We start from the raw sequence: 18899 nt of genomic DNA, 5'->3' as shown, positions 1-18899 counted from the left end.
AGAAGAATGATTGAAACATTTTAGTCTTGACAGGTTAACACACAGTTACAGAGGGCTACAAAGCATGCTAAATCTAGAGCCATTCCAAGATATTTAAATATGTCTTGGTTAACCATTGCAGTTAAACTCATACTTATGGAATGGAAGACATTTCACAATCTATCATATCACTCCTGGTGGGCTTGGGTCTCTTATCACCATGGGGCTCATACGTCACTCTTAGTTAAGCATTCCCCACCACTAATCTCAAGTAGGGTTTGGCGGTCCCTTGATAATTACATGGAACTAGGCTCTCAGGGTTCACTGACCCTTTCCACTATTGGTTCCTAGGGATCATGCTGGAGTCATGTGACAGACATCTGAGAGAGCGCAAACTGACCTAAATGTATGAGTGCATCACACTTACCCGTAGTAAGCACAAATCATGAGGAGAAATGCCATGAGTGCTAGTAGTATCTGCAATTATATTCTGAATGTATAGCTAATGTAGAGATTTAAGAAGAAGTGGAACTAATACAGAAATGTGTGACACTATATGATTTTATTAGATGTGATTATTCCTGAATCCATGTCGTGTAGCTGCTAAAATGTAAGATGGCATGTGGTTAAACGCAGAATGTGGTAGGCCTCAGGGCCAGAGCTAGAAGGGAAGGGGAAGGTGTTTCTTTTCACGATATGGATTTCACTAATGTTTTGGTCATTGCATTAATGGGCCATGATTTATAGATGTGTTTACTGAATAATAGAATAAGAGTATTAACATGCTTTAATTAATGAAGAAGTTGAATGCTATAATTATTATGAGAAATGCTGTAGGCCTGAAATGTTTTAACATTGATTTACACGTACTGGTCTGGGCCGAGAAATGTTGCGAAACTTTTTGGAAGTCTATGAGAGTTGGGATCTTGGCTGCAGATGTCTGTCTGCAAGAGAAAAGGGGGGATCCAATTATAAATAATATGAATAGAGGTCTGTTCAGAAGACGGCCCAGACATGGAGGAGGGTTCCGGAATGTTTTAAGGGGTATCAGCGGGCCGGAGAAGAGTCTGAGAAGCAAGGTCAACTCCAACGTATGAGGCCCAATACAAAGCAGCATGGAAAAAGCCAGAAGCTACACCACGTGAGGGGCGTCTCACGAGGGGCGTCTCAAATGTTGTTGACTGTTTTGTATTAGGGACAGCACCCCTGGGTGGAGTTAGAGCAGATGCCTGAGGACCCTTCAGAGAGCGGATGGGTAGGCAGAGAGGGGTCATGACTGGAGAACTATAGGTTTTCACCAAGAGACTAAGAGTGAGTGACTTCCCTTGGGGGTCATTCACTGCTGACGCCTTTTGTTAGGTTGAGACTTGGTTAAGTAGGGATACCATCTAGAGCAGGGTAGGGACAGCCTAACCTGTGTGTTTTTCCTCCAACTTAAATGAAGGAGAGATCTCAATATGCGTCAATGCTGATAGCTTTATTATTCTTAGAACTTGTGCTGGTAATTTCCGTTGCTCGTCTGAGGGCTTTCAGAGAGCACATGTATGTAGTTGGACCTGTGTATCTCGTGAATCTCATTCTGAGATGCCTGTATTTGCAGCTTATCCTAACCTTACAATAAACTTTTGAAAGCTAGAAGTTGTTTGTGATCTTTTGGAGCGGGGTCCTTTATTGGGTGAACTAACTTGGTAAGAGATGCACTTTCTTCCCTCAATGACAGGCAACAAAGGTTCAGTCGACCAGATCGAGGTTTAGATCAATAGTGATAAGGTATCGATCAAAATCTCGCCCTTCCAGTTGGTAGCTATAGAGGATGGTTGCCTTCTTGAGGACGGTGACCTAGGCCAGGTTAGCTTACCCCAAGGCCCCTAGAGATCGATGATCGGAAGAACCGCCCGCCGAAGAAGATCCGGATGACGTGAGACAGAAAAAGCAGCAGTATCGGTCGAGAGTGAGTATAAAGGGTCATGCGTGTTAGATTGCGGTGTTTTTTGTATTGTATCTATGTTGTAATGTCTGGCGGAGTTGAATGTCTGTAGAGTGACTGTGGAACAGGTTGTGAGCGCGCGCAACCGGTGGAAATCTTAAGTTCAAGGAGAGCTTAAGTGGTTCGGGTGTATCGGACACCCAGAGTAATTGTCAACTAGTGTGAAGGGGGTCATGAGGTACCATTGATCACCCGAAGGACCGAGATAGGGGGAACGTAAGAGTGAGTGCGTGAGTAACGGACGCTGGTCGGAGGTTACTGTGTGTGTAAGCAACCTATCAGAGAGACGATAGACATTTCGTCAGTTGTGTTGACAATTACATATAGACTGTGGACGTACAGTCGAGGGAAGTGACCGCTTGGTCGGAAGTAGTCATTTTTCGGTGTATGAATGGGACGCATGCATGACCGGGAGACGAGTTGAGAAAGGAGGGGTGCTGCTGCGAAGCGGAGAAAAGTGACGTCAGGAAGTGTCGCGCTGTGATTGGCCGACCGGAGAAAGACCGCGCTGTGATAGGCCAGCTAGCAAAGACGTCAGAAAGTGTTGAGCTGTGATTGGCCGACCGGAGAAAGACCGCGCTGCGATAGGCCAAGTTAGCAAAGCCGCGCTAGGATTGGTGGATTGTCATCAGGAAGTAAACAGAGTAGCGAGGCTGGATATTGTGCGTATAATTATGAAGTGTTTTAAATGGCTGAGAGCGGCGTTTAAAAAAGAGAAGCGGGGATCGGATGAAGGGGAAGAAGCCCCGCCGGAGGGTACGCCGGCTCGTTACATGGCAGTGAATGTTGGGCTGCATACGATCCTTTGGATAACAGAGTGGAGTAAGATTACGGAAGGAAATGAGGAATTGACGTTCCCGAAGTACGGGACGTTCAGATTAGAGGTGTTACATCGATTAAAATCAGTCATGACCTCAATGAGACCCTTGCCTAGACCGACTCAGTTTGAAGCCCTTGATGCATGGATTAGGGCAGCGCATGTAAAGAATATGAACAGACGACAAGAAAGGGTGAAACGATCGGTAAGGGCAGTACAGGATGCCAGATGGGATGCGGATGCTAAAAGATGGAGAGTGCATAACATGGAAGTCAATAAACTGTACCCAGTGTTAGAGGTGCCCGGAAATAAAAGCCCCCTAGAAGAAGATGATGAGAGCGAAACAGAGGACAGCCTGATAAACAGATTATTGACAGACAGGCCACCCCCGTATAATAGAGCAGGGGGAGAGGTCGAGCATAGTGAAAGAGAAAAGGGGGGCAATACAGGAGAGCATGGACCGCTTCCCAGTTCAGAGTGGGATCCTGAGGCAAAGAAAGAGCTGTCCCAGCCTAGTCAGGTGCAACAGGTAGTCGGGAGGTTTGTGGTACAAAGAGCGCCGGAAACGGAGTGCGCCACATCCTACGCATTACCAGATGCACTACAGGTACCTGTTACCATAGGTCCTATAATATCGATATATGACCCAGAGAGAGCAAGAGGGGAAGAACGGGTACGGAAGGATGGAGAAAGAGCAGAGACGGCAAGGAGGAACGATACGATCAATTTCCCAAGTCAGATGCCGATACCAAGAGAGTGGAGCACCCCGGTGCACACAGCAGGGGATCCAGGAGGGGATCCTGGGGGCCCTAGATGGCCAGTGGATATGAGGGGATCTGGACGAAAATCCTTTCAAGAGCTAAATGAGTACATGAAGAAGTGGGATGAGGCAGTGGAGGCTCACAAGAGCATCATAGCTGCGGAAGCTGAAAGGGAAAGTCAGGACAGCAGAGCTCGGACTCACTGCGGGGCTGGGGAGAGCAGCCCGGAGTGGGACTGGAGAGAGAGAGATAGTAGGGGAGTCACCCATTGGGCCCGGAGTGGAGATAGAACGGACCTGGAAAACGGGGGCCCCGGGAGTGGAGGGGTGGCGCGCCCAATACTCAGTGAAGGGGAGAGGAGAACGCAAGAGTACAGAAACAGCTTTAAGTGTACCCACTGTGTGCCCGGCACCAGAGAACTGAATGGGAGTTGTGAGAGGTCGCACCATAGTCCCTGTGATGACGGACACGAGCGCAGCCCAGGGAATATGGGGAACCAGGAAGGATCGTATCGGATACTGAGCGATACTAGGCAAAGGGAGAGTAGCGACCAAAGAGAAAATAACAGAGAGGCGTACGGTGAAAGGAGAGAAGAAGGAGAGAGTGGGCAGAGCAAGAGTGGGGGTAACAGGCCCGTGTTCCATCACCTTCCAAGGTCGGATGGCCGAGCATGGGACCTGGAGAGATGGGAGCAAGGGAGAGCACTCATTAACTCTCCCGAGCCCAAACGTAGAGCTCGGAGTTGGGATGGTAGGGAGACCAGTGAGCCCCCTTCGAAAGACATATTGCGAGCTGAGATAAAAGCCAAGAGACTCGATGTCGCCAGCTTAAGGTCAGACCTGGATGACATGGTAGATGGTACCCTGCCTTTAGAAAGAATGGAAATGTATGAGCAGGATGAAATACTGTATATGGCAAAGGACATCACTCGAAAGGCGAGAGCAATCCATGAGAAGTTAGTCGAACTAGCAGGCAAATATATGGTGGACCTGTCAAGAACCAAAGCATTACAGGGTAACCACAGGCTACATTACACAGATCGAGACCTAGATGAGAGGAGAACGATCGGGCTGAAAACGCACATAAGGGAACTGATCACTGGAATAAGGACATGGAGGGCACTAGATAAGTGGGAAGAGAGGTGGTCCAAGAAAGGGACCGTCAGGAGAAGCACGCTTGGTACGACACCAGGAAGGCTGCAGGGAATAGGAGCATACCCTTTGCGCGAAGTCGCAAATGGGAACTATGTGCATGTCCCTTGGAGTAGGGGAGATTTAGCTGCTTTTACCACCTCCTTCCCCAAATTGCGGGAAAACCCAGTGGAGTGGTACAAGCAAGTTGAGAGATTTGTAAAAATCTCAAAGGTCCTATGGATAGATCTGAACACGCTGTTTGACATTGTAGTACCAGGAGATCTGTGGACAGCATGCAAGGTTAGCGCTGAGTGGCCCACAACGGAGCCGGAGAGAGATGCTAAGACTAATGGGCCGTCCGAGATTGTGATGGCAAAATTCGAGAGAGTGATGACTTGGCTGAAAGAGAAAGTGCCAATGCAAGACATAGATTGGGTCAGAATAGACCGAACTAGACAGGAACCCAAAGAGACAGTCCACGAATATTACGAGAGATTGCTGAAGGCGTTTAAACAGTATAGCGGCCTGGATGTAATGGATCCAAAAGACATAGGGCAATTTGTGTCCAAGTTCGTCCTGGGACTGAGACCGGATATTAGTTTAATGATTCAGCAACACTTGATTTGTTGGCAAAATAAACCCCTAGACGAAATACTGAGATATGCCAGGTACTGCTGTGATGAGATAGACTCCAAGGCTAAGAAACTAAAAGAAAAATTGATGGTGGTACAGATGCAGGCAGCAGGGAAGGGGGGACAGCAGCAACAGCAGCAAGGAACAGGTACAGGAGGAAAGAAGCAGTACAGTCAGAACAAGGGCAATGAGGAGAGTTCCACCTTTAGACCCAGAATAGACGTAGCTGCCTTGAAGAAAACGACTAGGTGCCACCAGTGTAACGAGGTGGGACATTGGAAACGCGAGTGTCCCTACAATGTAGAGATAGGAGAACAAGAGATAGAGGAGGAAGAGGTCCAGAGCGCGCCTACAAGAGGGGTGACGCCATACCAGGGAAAGGTGCTCAAAGGGGGGGGGGCTCCTCCCCGAGCCCAGTTCCCGCAACCTCCCCGAGTAGGGACTATGGGTAAGACCTATAGACAGATGCCCCTGTTTGTAGAAGGAGAAGAGTGCTATTATGTGGACCCATTAACCGGACAGAGAGTGGAAAGAGAAGACTGCACCCTCGGGGCAGCCTTAGAGGTGGACCAGAGGGGACCCTATGTCGAAGCAGAAGTAGCAGGGTGCCCCACGACATTTCTGGTGGACACAGGAGCCACTAGATCCACGATCAGATCAGCTGCAGTTCCAGACCTGCCCATGTCTGGAGAGACCATACAAGTGGTGGGGGTCGCAAACAGGAGAATAACCAGCCAATTGACAGAACCGGTACAGGTGAAAATAGGGAAGTACAGCGATGAGCACCAGTTTGTGGTTTGCGATTCAAGTCCTGTGTGTCTGCTAGGCAGAGACCTGTTGTGTAAATTGAATTGTACAATATACTGTACACCTCAGGGAGTGGAGGTATTGACCAATGATGATGACGCAGACTTCAAAGTTGCAAACTCAAGAATATGCGTGGAGCTGTACCCTACTTTGACAGTAGATGAGCTCCCCTGGGACTTGAGAGAGACAGTGGCACCAGAAGTATGGGACTTCACTGGGGAAGAGATTGGATTGGTCAAAGGGGTGGACCCAGTGAAAATTGTAGTGAAACCGCATGCTGAGTTCCCAAGAACACCCCAATATAAATTGACTCCAGAAACGATTGCAGGCATAAAACCCGTGATCGAGTCCATGATTAAACAGGGAATACTGAAAGAAATCGTGGGTAGTCCATGCAACTCCCCGATTATGGGTCTGCAGAAACCAAATGGGAAATTCCGGATAGTGCAGGACCTCCGAAAGATTAATAACATAGTCGTTTCATGTTGTCCAGTGGTACCGAATCCATCAGTGATACTGTTTCAGATTCCATTCCAAGCTGAGTGGTTCACTGTGATTGATCTTTGTCAGGCTTTCTTTTCGATCCCTCTGGACGAAGAAAGCCATTTTCTTTTCGCATTTAAGCTGGAAGGTCGCGTCCTAACATGGTGTCGTATTCCTCAGGGGTATACAGAAAGCCCATCGATCTTCAACCAGCTTTTGAAGAAAAATCTTGAAAGTCTAGTGCTGCCCCAGAAGTCAGTTCTGGTCCAGTACATAGACGACCTCCTCGTGGCGTCAGAAACAGAAGAAGCTTGCAGGGAGGACTCCATTGCTTTGTTAAATCACCTAGCTGCCAATGGGCACAAGGTGTCCCCGGGAAAGTTGCAGTACTGCCTGACAGAAGTGCAGTACTCGGGACACCGAATAGAGAAAGGCAAACGAAAGGTGTCACCAGACAGGATAGAGGCGATCATGAAAATGAATGCGCCTAAGACACAGAGAGAGGTCAGGATGTTCCTAGGGATGGTGGGTTATTGCCGACAGTGGATCGCGAACTTTTCACTGAAAGCAAAGCCCTTGCAAAAACTGACGCATAAGGAGGTGAGCGATCCGGTACCATGGGACAAAGACTGTTTGATGGCATTCCTACAGCTGCGAGAGGACCTGTGTCGTGCTCCGGCATTGGGAATGCCTGATTACAATAAACCATTCTTGCTTTACTGTTGTGAGAGAGAAGGTTGCGCGTTGTCTGTGTTGGTCCAAATCCATGGGAATGCCCGTAGACCAGTTGCTTATTTCTCGGCTACTTTAGACCCAGTAGCCGCAGCGTTGCCCGGATGTCTCAAATCCGTTGCTGCAACGGGTGTCAGCATTGAGAGATGTGAAAATATCGTCATGGGGCACCCGTTAGAGGTGTGCGTGCCCCATTCTGTTGAACTGTTGATGACCAGGACCAAAACACAGCATCTGACCAACAGCAGGCTCACGCGCTATGAGCAAGTTATTCTTGCTGCAGAGAATGTGACCCTCAGGAGATGCTCTGTTTTGAACCCTGCCACCTTGATGCCACTCCCAAATGATATCGAGGATGATGATGAATGTACAGACCATGACTGCCTCGATGTGACTGAACTATGCACCAAACCCAGACCCGACATCGTAGATGAGCCACTGACCGACCCAGATGAAATTTTCTTTGTCGATGGTTCATGTGTAAGAGACGAAGTTGGGCAGTTGAGAGCAGCTTACGCTGTTTGTACAATTACTGGAGTTGTGGAAGCTGGGTGCCTGGAAGGAGTACACTCCGCTCAGGTAGCCGAGATTATTGCCTTGACACGTGCTTGCTTGGCAAGCAATCAAATTCGAGTCACCATATACACCGACAGCCAATATGGTTATGGGGTGGTTCATGATTATGGGCAGTTATGGTCTCAAAGAGGGTTCATGACCTCTTCAGGCTCTCCCATTCGCAATGGAGAGTTTGTGCGCCTGTTGTTAGAGGCGTTGCAATGTCCAGCAGGTATCGCAGTTGTAAAGTGCACCGCACATACCAGAAATGTGGACTTCGTCTCGCAAGGCAATAGATATGCCGACGAAGTCGCGCGGTATTGCGCGGAACAAGGGTACTCTTTCACAGAGGTGGAAGTGGGTGGAATAAATGTAAGGACTGAATTAGCCATGATATTGGAAACTGTTGATACTTGGGACGAACTGACAAACATGCAAGAAAATGCTCCTGATTTTGAAAAAGAAACATGGGAAAAGGCAGGATGTGTAGTGGGTGAGTCCCATTTTTGGGTCTCAGCAGATGGCAGAGCAGTGTTGCCCAATGAGATGGTGAGCCCAATGGCCAGACACATACATGGTCCCGTACACCTAGGGAGAGACGCTATGCTGAGAGTGTTTAGACAGACCTGGTACAATCCTAAGTTTAGAATAGCAGCAGAAGCAGTGTGCCAGCGTTGTGTGACCTGTCAGCAGCTGAACGTAGGGAAAAGAACACCAGTTGCACTGAGCCACATAGGAAGGTCTGGAGGTCCATTCAATCGAATGCAGATAGATTTCATTGAAATGCCGAGGTGCAACCGCCTCCGCTATGTCCTGGTGGTTGTTTGTGTATTCTCCAGATGGGTTGAGGCATACCCTACACGTAGGTGCGACACCCTCACAGTGGCCAAGTTACTGCTTAGGGAACTCATTCCGCGCTTCGGGGTGCCGGCCTCTTTGGAATCAGATAGGGGAACGCATTTCAACAGCGAGCTTGTGAAGATGATTTGTGCGGCTCTGAACATAGATCAGAAATTGCATTGCAGTTACCGACCAGAAGCCTCAGGAATTGTGGAGCAGATCAATGGCACGATCAAAGCCAGAATTGCAAAAGTGTGTTCCTCAACGACCCTGAGTTGGCCTGACGCCCTGCCATTGGTCCTCATGAGCCTTCGTAGTACCCCAGACAGAAGAACGGGGTTGTCACCACATGAGGTGTTAATGGGAAGAGCAATGAGGCTGCCATCTGTCCCAACTACTGCATTGTTAAATATCACAGATGATATGATCCTGGACTATTGTAAGGGGCTGTCTGACGCCATTCATTCTGTGTCCCTTCAGGTGCAGGCTGCCGAGGTTCCATCGTGCCAGGGCCCGTGCCATGACCTGTATCCTGGGGACTGGGTCCTGGTGAAAAAACATGTGAGAAGAAGCTGCCTGGATGTTCGTTGGCGTGGGCCCTTCCAGATCATCCTGATCGCGAACACGGCTGTGAAGGTGGGAGGCCTGCCCAATTGGATCCACGCGTCACATACGCGAAGGGTTCCAGCACCTCTGGAAGAAACAGCTCCTCTCTCGGATAGACGTCCAGCAGAGGACCGAGAAGCCATAGAGGGGGCTAGCCAAGCTGTAGAGGTGCCAGCGGAAGCAGGGAACGAGTCTGACCAAGCTGAGGACGGTCAGTACAACAGCGAAACAGACGACGCTACAGAAGGAGAAAGTAGCTGGGAGTACGAGTCAGACACTGACAGGTCTGACAGAGAGCGAGAACAGACAAGAAGGAGAAGGAGTAGAAGGGCACGTGGAGAAGCTAATTGGCCGCAAAGAAGGAGCTCTAGCCTGAGGTCAACTCCAGAGATAACCCTTCCTCCGATATCAGAAGACTCAGACCCGGAAGAAGGTGCTCAGGGCGCTGAAGCACCGGACCGAAGAAGGTCAAGAAGAGTGCGTGTGCCTAGCAGAAGATACTCCACCCCTGAGTGGACATATCTGGCGACAAATGTCTTTGAAACAGGAGACAGGGAGGATTCGAGCGGTGGTGGTGTCCAGTTCTGAGCCCATCGTCACCGTGGAAATACGACTGTTGGTACCCGGAGTCGAACAAGAAGGGTCACTAACATTCATGCTCCCCAGACCTCCCCGCCTCAGCAAGTTAAAACACATGTTTCTCTCAGAATTGCAATTCCCCGACTTTGGTACAACGATAACAGCCCATGAAGAGCACAATCTTCGTTTGGAAATACTGAACTTTGCTATCGAAGCTGCAGGCACAAACCTGATAGTAGATGCTTAAAGGACTTTGTAAATAAAGCGAGCAGAACAAGAAGATTACCTAGCGCCCAGGAAGCAGAGAATATTAGGGACCTTCCCTTGAGTTGATGGAGAAGGGCTAGGGTTGTCTTTATTGAACTGTTACAGGACCTTTGCGAAGAAGGTTGTCAGCTTCCAGTTGTGTGGATTCTAAAGACAAAAGGAGTAAAAAGAGACTGTAAAGGAACGAGAAGAAAAGAACTTTGTGCCAAGATAAGAGAGAGCTATATTGTCTGACGAAATGGAAGCCGGCACCCAGAACCGCAGAGCTAAATGTATAATAGGTACACTAATAGTAGGAGTGATAATATTAATAGCTTTAGTGGTAACAATTTCTTATGTAAAGGGACATGAGGAAGAGGCGAAGGTAACTGATGTGAAATCTGTAGAAACGCTTACACCCACTGTTGCTGGTGAGAAAAGGGAAAACACTCAAGAGAAAGCGTTATTAGCTGCAGAAGCCCGCAGGTTACACGTAGATGAGTCCCAAGGAGACTTTAGGTCAAATGCTTATGCTAAACTCTTATATGAATACGTGGATGCCATGGAGGTTAAGGACTGTTACGTCTGCATGCAGTTGCCGGCGTCTGTAGATGAAGGCATTAGATATCATCACCTCCCGCTGACATATGGCATTACATGTAGCTTATTGCTTAGTATATTTTATGGGAGAGATAGTTTTGAATACTATTTCTCCAACTATGATTCAGTGTTGCCAGAAGTCCCAAATTATAAGCAGATGAACAAATGGGACTACTGGAAGAGTGAAGACAGATTGGCCAAGTTCTTCATTCCCTGGATTACCTTAGATACTTCACATGCCCGTAGAAATAACCTGACATGCAAAGTGTCAGAAGTCGAGAAGAAGTTCATAGGGCAGGTGGATGATCGTTACAGGAGACAAAAGATTTTGAAAAAATCAGGACAATGGAAAACAGATTGGACCGAGGAAGAGAAGGCACACAAGAGAAAGGGTAGTAGTGGTCCAATAGCTTTAGATAAGACGCAGAGAGGAAAGCTATGTCTTCACCGAGCCAAAACGTATTACGAAAATGTATATGTGGGAGAAGTCAGCTGTGAACATGCTTTCAATATAGAGTACTATACTAAAGATTTCCTGAAGGGAATGCAAGTGATTCCAAATGTGTATTTTGTATGTGGAAGAAATGCCTACGTGAGACTACCTGACAACTGGTATGGATCATGTTACCTAGCAATTGTCTTCCCCAAAATATATCATGCACAAGACTTAGAGATCATCGAGGGCAAGACATCATCGAGGGGAAGGAGAGATATAGGAGATGCAGAAATGGTTGGAGATGTCTTTGGAGCTGTGTTCCCTCTTTTGGGACTAATCCTTAATGATGTTAAAATTAGACGACTGGCAACAGTCGTCGACAGGTTGTCTGCCAGCACTGCTCAGTCCTTAATGCTGGTAGAAGGAGAGATGCAATCGATAAGGGCTATGGTTCTTCAGAACCGTCTTGCGTTAGACGTCCTACTAGCAAAAGAGGGCGGAGTCTGTAAGGCTTTGAAGGTCCAGGAATGTTGTACTTACATTCCAGACAATTCAAAGCCCCTTGAGAAAGTTATTAGGAACATAACTGATATTCACAAGGAGATCGAAGACTTGAGTAGAGAAAATGTCTGGGAAAAGGTGGGCCACGGAATGAGTGAAGTTGGAGGGTGGATCTCCACCCTAGGCAAAAGCTTTGTGTGGTATATACTAAAACCTATCATCATAATATTGATCTGTGGGATCATATTGTGGGGATTGGTGAGGGTATTCAAATGGTACAGAACAAAAAGGTCAGAAAGGGCCCAAAGAGAGCAGCTGCAGAGATTGGCTGCCATACAAGATAATCAGTACAGGAGTCTGAGGGCTCTGGAAACGCAGAGACAAGTTATGCTAGCAATAACTGCAGTTTAAATGTTAGTGATGACCCCGAGAGGTCATCAAAGGGGGGAACTGAGAGAGCGCAAACTGACCTAAATGTATGAGTGCATCACACTTACCCGTAGTAAGCACAAATCATGAGGAGAAATGCCATGAGTGCTAGTAGTATCTGCAATTATATTCTGAATGTATAGCTAATGTAGAGATTTAAGAAGAAGTGGAACTAATACAGAAATGTGTGACACTATATGATTTTATTAGATGTGATTATTCCTGAATCCATGTCGTGTAGCTGCTAAAATGTAAGATGGCATGTGGTTAAACGCAGAATGTGGTAGGCCTCAGGGCCAGAGCTAGAAGGGAAGGGGAAGGTGTTTCTTTTCACGATATGGATTTCACTAATGTTTTGGTCATTGCATTAATGGGCCATGATTTATAGATGTGTTTACTGAATAATAGAATAAGAGTATTAACATGCTTTAATTAATGAAGAAGTTGAATGCTATAATTATTATGAGAAATGCTGTAGGCCTGAAATGTTTTAACATTGATTTACACGTACTGGTCTGGGCCGAGAAATGTTGCGAAACTTTTTGGAAGTCTATGAGAGTTGGGATCTTGGCTGCAGATGTCTGTCTGCAAGAGAAAAGGGGGGATCCAATTATAAATAATATGAATAGAGGTCTGTTCAGAAGACGGCCCAGACATGGAGGAGGGTTCCGGAATGTTTTAAGGGGTATCAGCGGGCCGGAGAAGAGTCTGAGAAGCAAGGTCAACTCCAACGTATGAGGCCCAATACAAAGCAGCATGGAAAAAGCCAGAAGCTACACCACGTGAGGGGCGTCTCACGAGGGGCGTCTCAAATGTTGTTGACTGTTTTGTATTAGGGACAGCACCCCTGGGTGGAGTTAGAGCAGATGCCTGAGGACCCTTTAGAGAGCGGATGGGTAGGCAGAGAGGGGTCATGACTGGAGAACTATAGGTTTTCACCAAGAGACTAAGAGTGAGTGACTTCCCTTGGGGGTCATTCACTGCTGACGCCTTTTGTTAGGTTGAGACTTGGTTAAGTAGGGATACCATCTAGAGCAGGGTAGGGACAGCCTAACCTGTGTGTTTTTCCTCCAACTTAAATGAAGGAGAGATCTCAATATGCGTCAATGCTGATAGCTTTATTATTCTTAGAACTTGTGCTGGTAATTTCCGTTGCTCGTCTGAGGGCTTTCAGAGAGCACATGTATGTAGTTGGACCTGTGTATCTCGTGAATCTCATTCTGAGATGCCTGTATTTGCAGCTTATCCTAACCTTACAATAAACTTTTGAAAGCTAGAAGTTGTTTGTGATCTTTTGGAGCGGGGTCCTTTATTGGGTGAACTAACTTGGTAAGAGATGCACTTTCTTCCCTCAATGACAGGCAACAAAGGTTCAGTCGACCAGATCGAGGTTTAGATCAATAGTGATAAGGTATCGATCAAAATCTCGCCCTTCCACATCCCAACCAATTACTGGACCTCCTTCCTTCCTTCCATCCCCTCCCCCTGGCTTTAGATATATCATAGGCGATACACACTGTTATTTCTCGTGGTACTGCTTAACATTATACTTAGTTATCACTGGTTGTACGGTTATTTTCGTGCTCTTGATCACATTGTGCTAACTGTTTATATTGCGGTCAAATCTCTCTGCTGTGTTCTTGCTCATCTGTTCCACTTTTACTAATTTCTTCTGGGTAGTCAACTGTATTCTCATGCGCATTTTGTATTACATGGATTTTACCTGTGTCTGATGTATTTCTGAACGTATGCCTCTTTTATTTCTAAGTAATAAAAACTACTTGAACACAACACAAAAAAATACGTCTTGGGCCTGTGTTCAGCAAAACGTGGTCGTAAAACATGTACCTCACAACCCTATTTCACAGTAGGTCATTTTCATTTAGCAGCTTCTTGTCTCCTGTTCAAACCATTGATGATGGATGTATAGACAATCTTTTTGGAAAATGTAACAGATGTAGTCACGGAACTTAGTTCAATTTATTTAATTTATATTTTGGGCTGATATCTGGGCATATCATCTGCTTTTAAACATAGAGGCTCAAATATTTTTTTCTGTTTGCTCAAAGGTCCACCCAAGACAAAGGAAACACCTTTGATCTACTTTGCGCATCAGAAAGTACTGTGATTGTTGATCCCTTTTACCATTACTAGACAAGGGGACTGATTCACATAGATAAACTTACACTTTTGTTTAAGTTCGCTTTCTTTGGGATTCATAAACTACGCGTTTATAGAAAATTTAGACTGTGGAGATTCTGCAGTTGGGCAGAGAACTCGGCACATAAACACATACAAAAAGTTATCCATCTCGACTGTGGAGTGTCCGCGGTCGTAATCTTACTATTAACTCAGTTTGTGACCAGCAAAAATAAAAGTAAACTTACACAAAAGCGTAAGCTTACCTTTGTGAATCAGACCCATTATCTATTCCCCGACAAGAGATCTGTTCCGTTTAAAACATTAATAATAATCTGGCAACATGTGAATCGCCACGTCCTTTCCTCCTGGTTTCCAAGTGACTCAAAGATTTTACCATACTTACTGCCAGTGAATCGCATCCTTCTGCATATAACTCAAGAGTTAAATGAACAATAATATATTTACTTGGAGGAAGCAGAACATAGCATTTTGGGTGCATCACAGTCCCTCGCAACGGCTCTAAAAGCTGTGCTGCCATTTTTCGCCCACTTGGTTTTCAGCACAGTAGTCATTTTTTTAAAAAGAATTTTTATTGCAGATTCATAAACAAGCAGTGATTCGTGGCAACCTTTCAATTTCTGACCATCGTAAGTCTCCGGCCAGTAATAACTCTGTACACAGCCATTCAGCCCACATCCCAGTGGCCGGGTGGCATCAAGCAAGGCAACTGGTCAACAACACAATTTGGCTTCTGCTTTTCTATAACTCCCAACCCCCCCCAAACACGATCCGCCAAGCGCAGTTTGTCTAGTTAGCGCCTGCACATAATGCAAACACGACTCAACCATGTTCAGTCAACCTTTGTAGCATCCCTTCACCGAGATCTCCTGGCCTGATACATTCAATCAGTCCTATCACTTAATTGGAAATCTGTGTCATGGAAGTCCCCTATCTTCGCCCACATCGGAGTGTAGCCTCACTTGTATCTCTCATTAGCCCCGGCGGTCGCCTCCCAGCCCTCCCCTAAACCCTCCCCCCCCCCAACTGCTGCTGACGTGGGCCATATCCATAAACTCTCAGTTAAGTCTGTTGCGATCTGAGGGAACTTACAGTACATGCCTCCACTTCCCATGGAACCTCCTGCGCCGACCATCTCCTAGGGTTCGTCTACAATCAAATAGTCCTTTAAGGCTTGCACTATCGCCTCCCAGGCCCTTGCCATTTCCAAACCCTTCTCATTCGCTGTTCTTGTGGCCTGTCGAAGCCTAACAACACTTTCGCTCCGCGCCCATTTTTGCAATTCGTTCGTCCATCGCCTCGTGGACGGGCCCTCTTTCGACTTCCAATGCCAAGTGATCTCTCTCTGGGCCAAAATAAGTCCTAAGTCAATAAATTTACTCGTGATTTTTGTCTTGGCCGTGTGAGGGAACCAGAGCAACAAGCATGTCGCCATGTTGAACTCCACCTGTCTATCAGTGACCGCGTTAAGGAGCTCCCCCACCTCCGACCAATACGTCCCTAGTTTCGGGCAATCCCACATTAAGTGGTCCAACACCACCTCCGGTGTCAAGCATCTGGGGTATGTTGCATTCTGCACTCGGAAATACCTCCTAATCTTCCCCGGGGTCAAGTAGGCCCTGTGTATTACAAAGAAATGCACTTGCTGGAATCGGGCATTTCTACACCCTTTCCATATTCTCTTCAATATTTGGCCCCAAGTTGTGTCCGGTATGGGCTTCCCTAGACTCTCCTCCCATTTCTGCTTCAAGACTGTGAGCGGTCCCAGTCCCTCGAGCAGCATTCTAGAGTGAAGGCAGGTGACCGCCTTGAACGTGCCCGCGGCCATCACTACATACTGGCAGGCCATGGTTACGCAAGGTTCGGACAACCCCAATTTCCAGTGCTTCTGGATCGCCGCCGTCACTGCCGCTTGCAACAGGAAACTCCCGTCAGGGAGACCAAATTGATTTTGGAGTACTCCAAATGGCGCTAACACCCCATCCACATATAGGTCACCTACCACCTGGAGGCCCAAGTCCTCCCATTCTAGTAATGGGGACCAATCCCCACCGTGTGGTAACGCCGTCAGCATCCCTAGAGGAATCTCCGGTGCATACGGGCGCTTCGCTCTCGCTCTCTTTAGGCTTCTATGCCAGCATAACCGTATCGTCCTCTCTTCCATGGTGAGATCCCGCAGCTCCAATCGCTGTTGCATAACAATATATGATAGTATATGTCTCCGAATCCCTGTCCCTCTATCCCGGTCCGGGCCCCTAAACTCTCTAGCGATGTTCTGTGTCAAGATTTGTAGTTGAGCCGCCAAATAATATAGTTCGAAATCAGGGACCGCCATTCCCCCTTCAAGCTTGGGTCTCATCAACGTGGTTAGTGCCACCCTGCGCCTCCTGTGTCCCCAAAGGAAGTCAATCGTCAGTGTTCTCAATTCTCTAAAAACCCTTTGTGGGATCCACACTGGCAATGTCCTAAAATAATAGAGCAATCTGGGCAAAGCCACCATCTTAAGCAGCGCCACCCGGCCCTGTACCGACAATGGGAGAGATGCCCAAAAGGTCATGCACCCTTTCAGGGCCCTAATACAGCGTCCTATGTTGCCCTCCAGCAGGTCAGTAGCCTCATGATATATGCGGACCCCATGGTAGGTGAAGCATGAACCCTCCCAGATGACATCCACCGGTAGGGGTGGTCGGTGCATGTTCGCCCGCAACGGAAAGAGACAGGTCTTGCTCCAGTTAACCCTAAGGCCCGACAGTCTCCCGAAATCCGATAACATTGTGACTGCTCCCTCTAGCGCCCTCGCTGTGTTCTCCAGGAACAACAGCAGATCATCCGCGTACAATGAAATACAGTGTGATGTCCCGCCGTGTGTTATCCCATCATACGCTTCACCCGAACGCGCCCGTGCCGCCAGGGGTTCCATCGCCAGCGCAAACAGCAAAGGCGAAAGGGAACACCCCTGTCTTGTTCCCCTACGCACCGGGTAGTCAGAGGACACCATAGGACCCAGCCGCACCCTGGCTGTTGCAAAAGAGTAAAGAACCCTCGTCCAGCGCCCAAATTGCTCCCCAAGCCCGAACTTTTCCAATACCCTATCAAGGTAGTCCCATTCCAGGCTATCGAAAGCTTTTTCGACATCCACAGACAGCACTGTCGGCATCACACCCGGTTCCAGACGGCACTCTAGTACCCGAAGTAGACGACGGATGTTGTCCGAGGTATTCCTAGTGGGAATGAACCCTGCCTGGTCTGTATGAATCAGTGTAGTCATATGTGGTAACAGTCTAGTTGCCAGAATTCTACTCTGAATTTTATAATGCACCGTCAGCATAGACAGCGGCCTGTAGGAGGCCACGTCTTTAGCATCTTTCCCGGGTTTCAACAGCGGAACCACCAGCGCCTCTATCATCGATTGAGGCAAATACCCCCACTCCAAGGCTTCCGAGTACACCTCCAGCAACCTAGGCGCCAGAACATCAACATATTTGGCATAAAATTAGATCGGGAGGCCATCAACTCCCGGCGTCTTGTTCCTAGCCATCTGTTTAATGACTACTCTAATCTCCGACATCGTTATATCCCGGCCCAATTCCTTCACACTATCCTCGTCCAAAACCGGGAGTTGAACGCCCGCTAGATAGTTCTCTATGTCAGAAGCCTCCGCGTCCAGGTGACTCCTATATAGAGTCGTATAGTAGCTCATAAAGCGTGACAAGATTGCTGCCTGGGAAAAGAACACCTCTCCTGTCGCCTCCTCTATACTCATAATTGGGTTCCCTCTCGGCTCCGGGTTCGCTAGTCTCGCCAACAACGTTCCTACCTTGTCCCCTTCCGCATGTACCTTGGTAGTGTACAGTCTGTAGTCATAACACCTCAATCTTTCTGTTTCGGCTGCGACTAGTTCCCTCGCCTCCTGCAGTCGTGTGTGCAGTTCCGGTCGTTACGGTCTCTGTTGTTCTAGATCTCTTAATGCACCCTCCGCCCTCTCTACGTCAGCCAGGACTGTTGTATGTTCACCCGAGGACTTACCAATGCATAGATCCCTCACCACCGCCTTGAATGCATCCCATTCCACTGACCCAGAGGTAGCCGTTCCCTCATTCTCGCCAAAGTAATGCTCGATACCCTCCTGGACCTCAGCACTGAACACCTGATCCTCCAGCGTATCGGGCTGCAACCGCCATGTGGGGACCGCTGATCTTACCCTCTGCCACTGAACAGACATCAACAGAGGATTATGATCTGATATGGTCCTAGTTAAATATTCTGTGCGCTTCACCATGGCATCTATTGATCCACTACACAGCATGGAATCTATTTGCACGTGTAAATCGTGTATTGCTGAGAAAAAGGAATAATCCCTGCGGTCCGGGTGGTGCCCTCGCCATACATCCATAAGGCCCCATCAGTCCTGCCAATCTTTCCTATGCCTAGCAAGCCTACGTACTGGGGAATCAGTTAATGGTGGGTGCGATCTGTCCAATGAAACGTCTACATTGGGCAGCTGGTCGCTGCCCAATGCTTGAACAAGTTGCCTCTCAACCTGCGCATGAGCAGTACGGAATCGGAATTCCGCCACGCTCTGAAAACCTTCCTCTTTTGCCGGTAACTGCTTGTC

The 18899-nt window shown here is 47.7% G+C and overlaps 1 protein-coding gene across 1 annotated transcript in view; it reads right to left on the bottom strand.

Moving 5' to 3' along the window:
• Nucleotides 1-18899, bottom strand: part of ACAA1 (acetyl-CoA acyltransferase 1) — a 131915-nt gene that overhangs the window by 71287 nt on the left and 41729 nt on the right. The gene's annotated exons all lie outside the window — the stretch shown is intronic.

This window comes from Lissotriton helveticus, chromosome 10 (assembly GCF_964261635.1).
Source record: "Lissotriton helveticus chromosome 10, aLisHel1.1, whole genome shotgun sequence".
NCBI lineage: Eukaryota > Metazoa > Chordata > Amphibia > Caudata > Salamandridae > Lissotriton > Lissotriton helveticus.
Note: the sequence above shows the minus strand (reverse complement) of the source record. Positions and strands in the feature narration are given on the sequence as shown.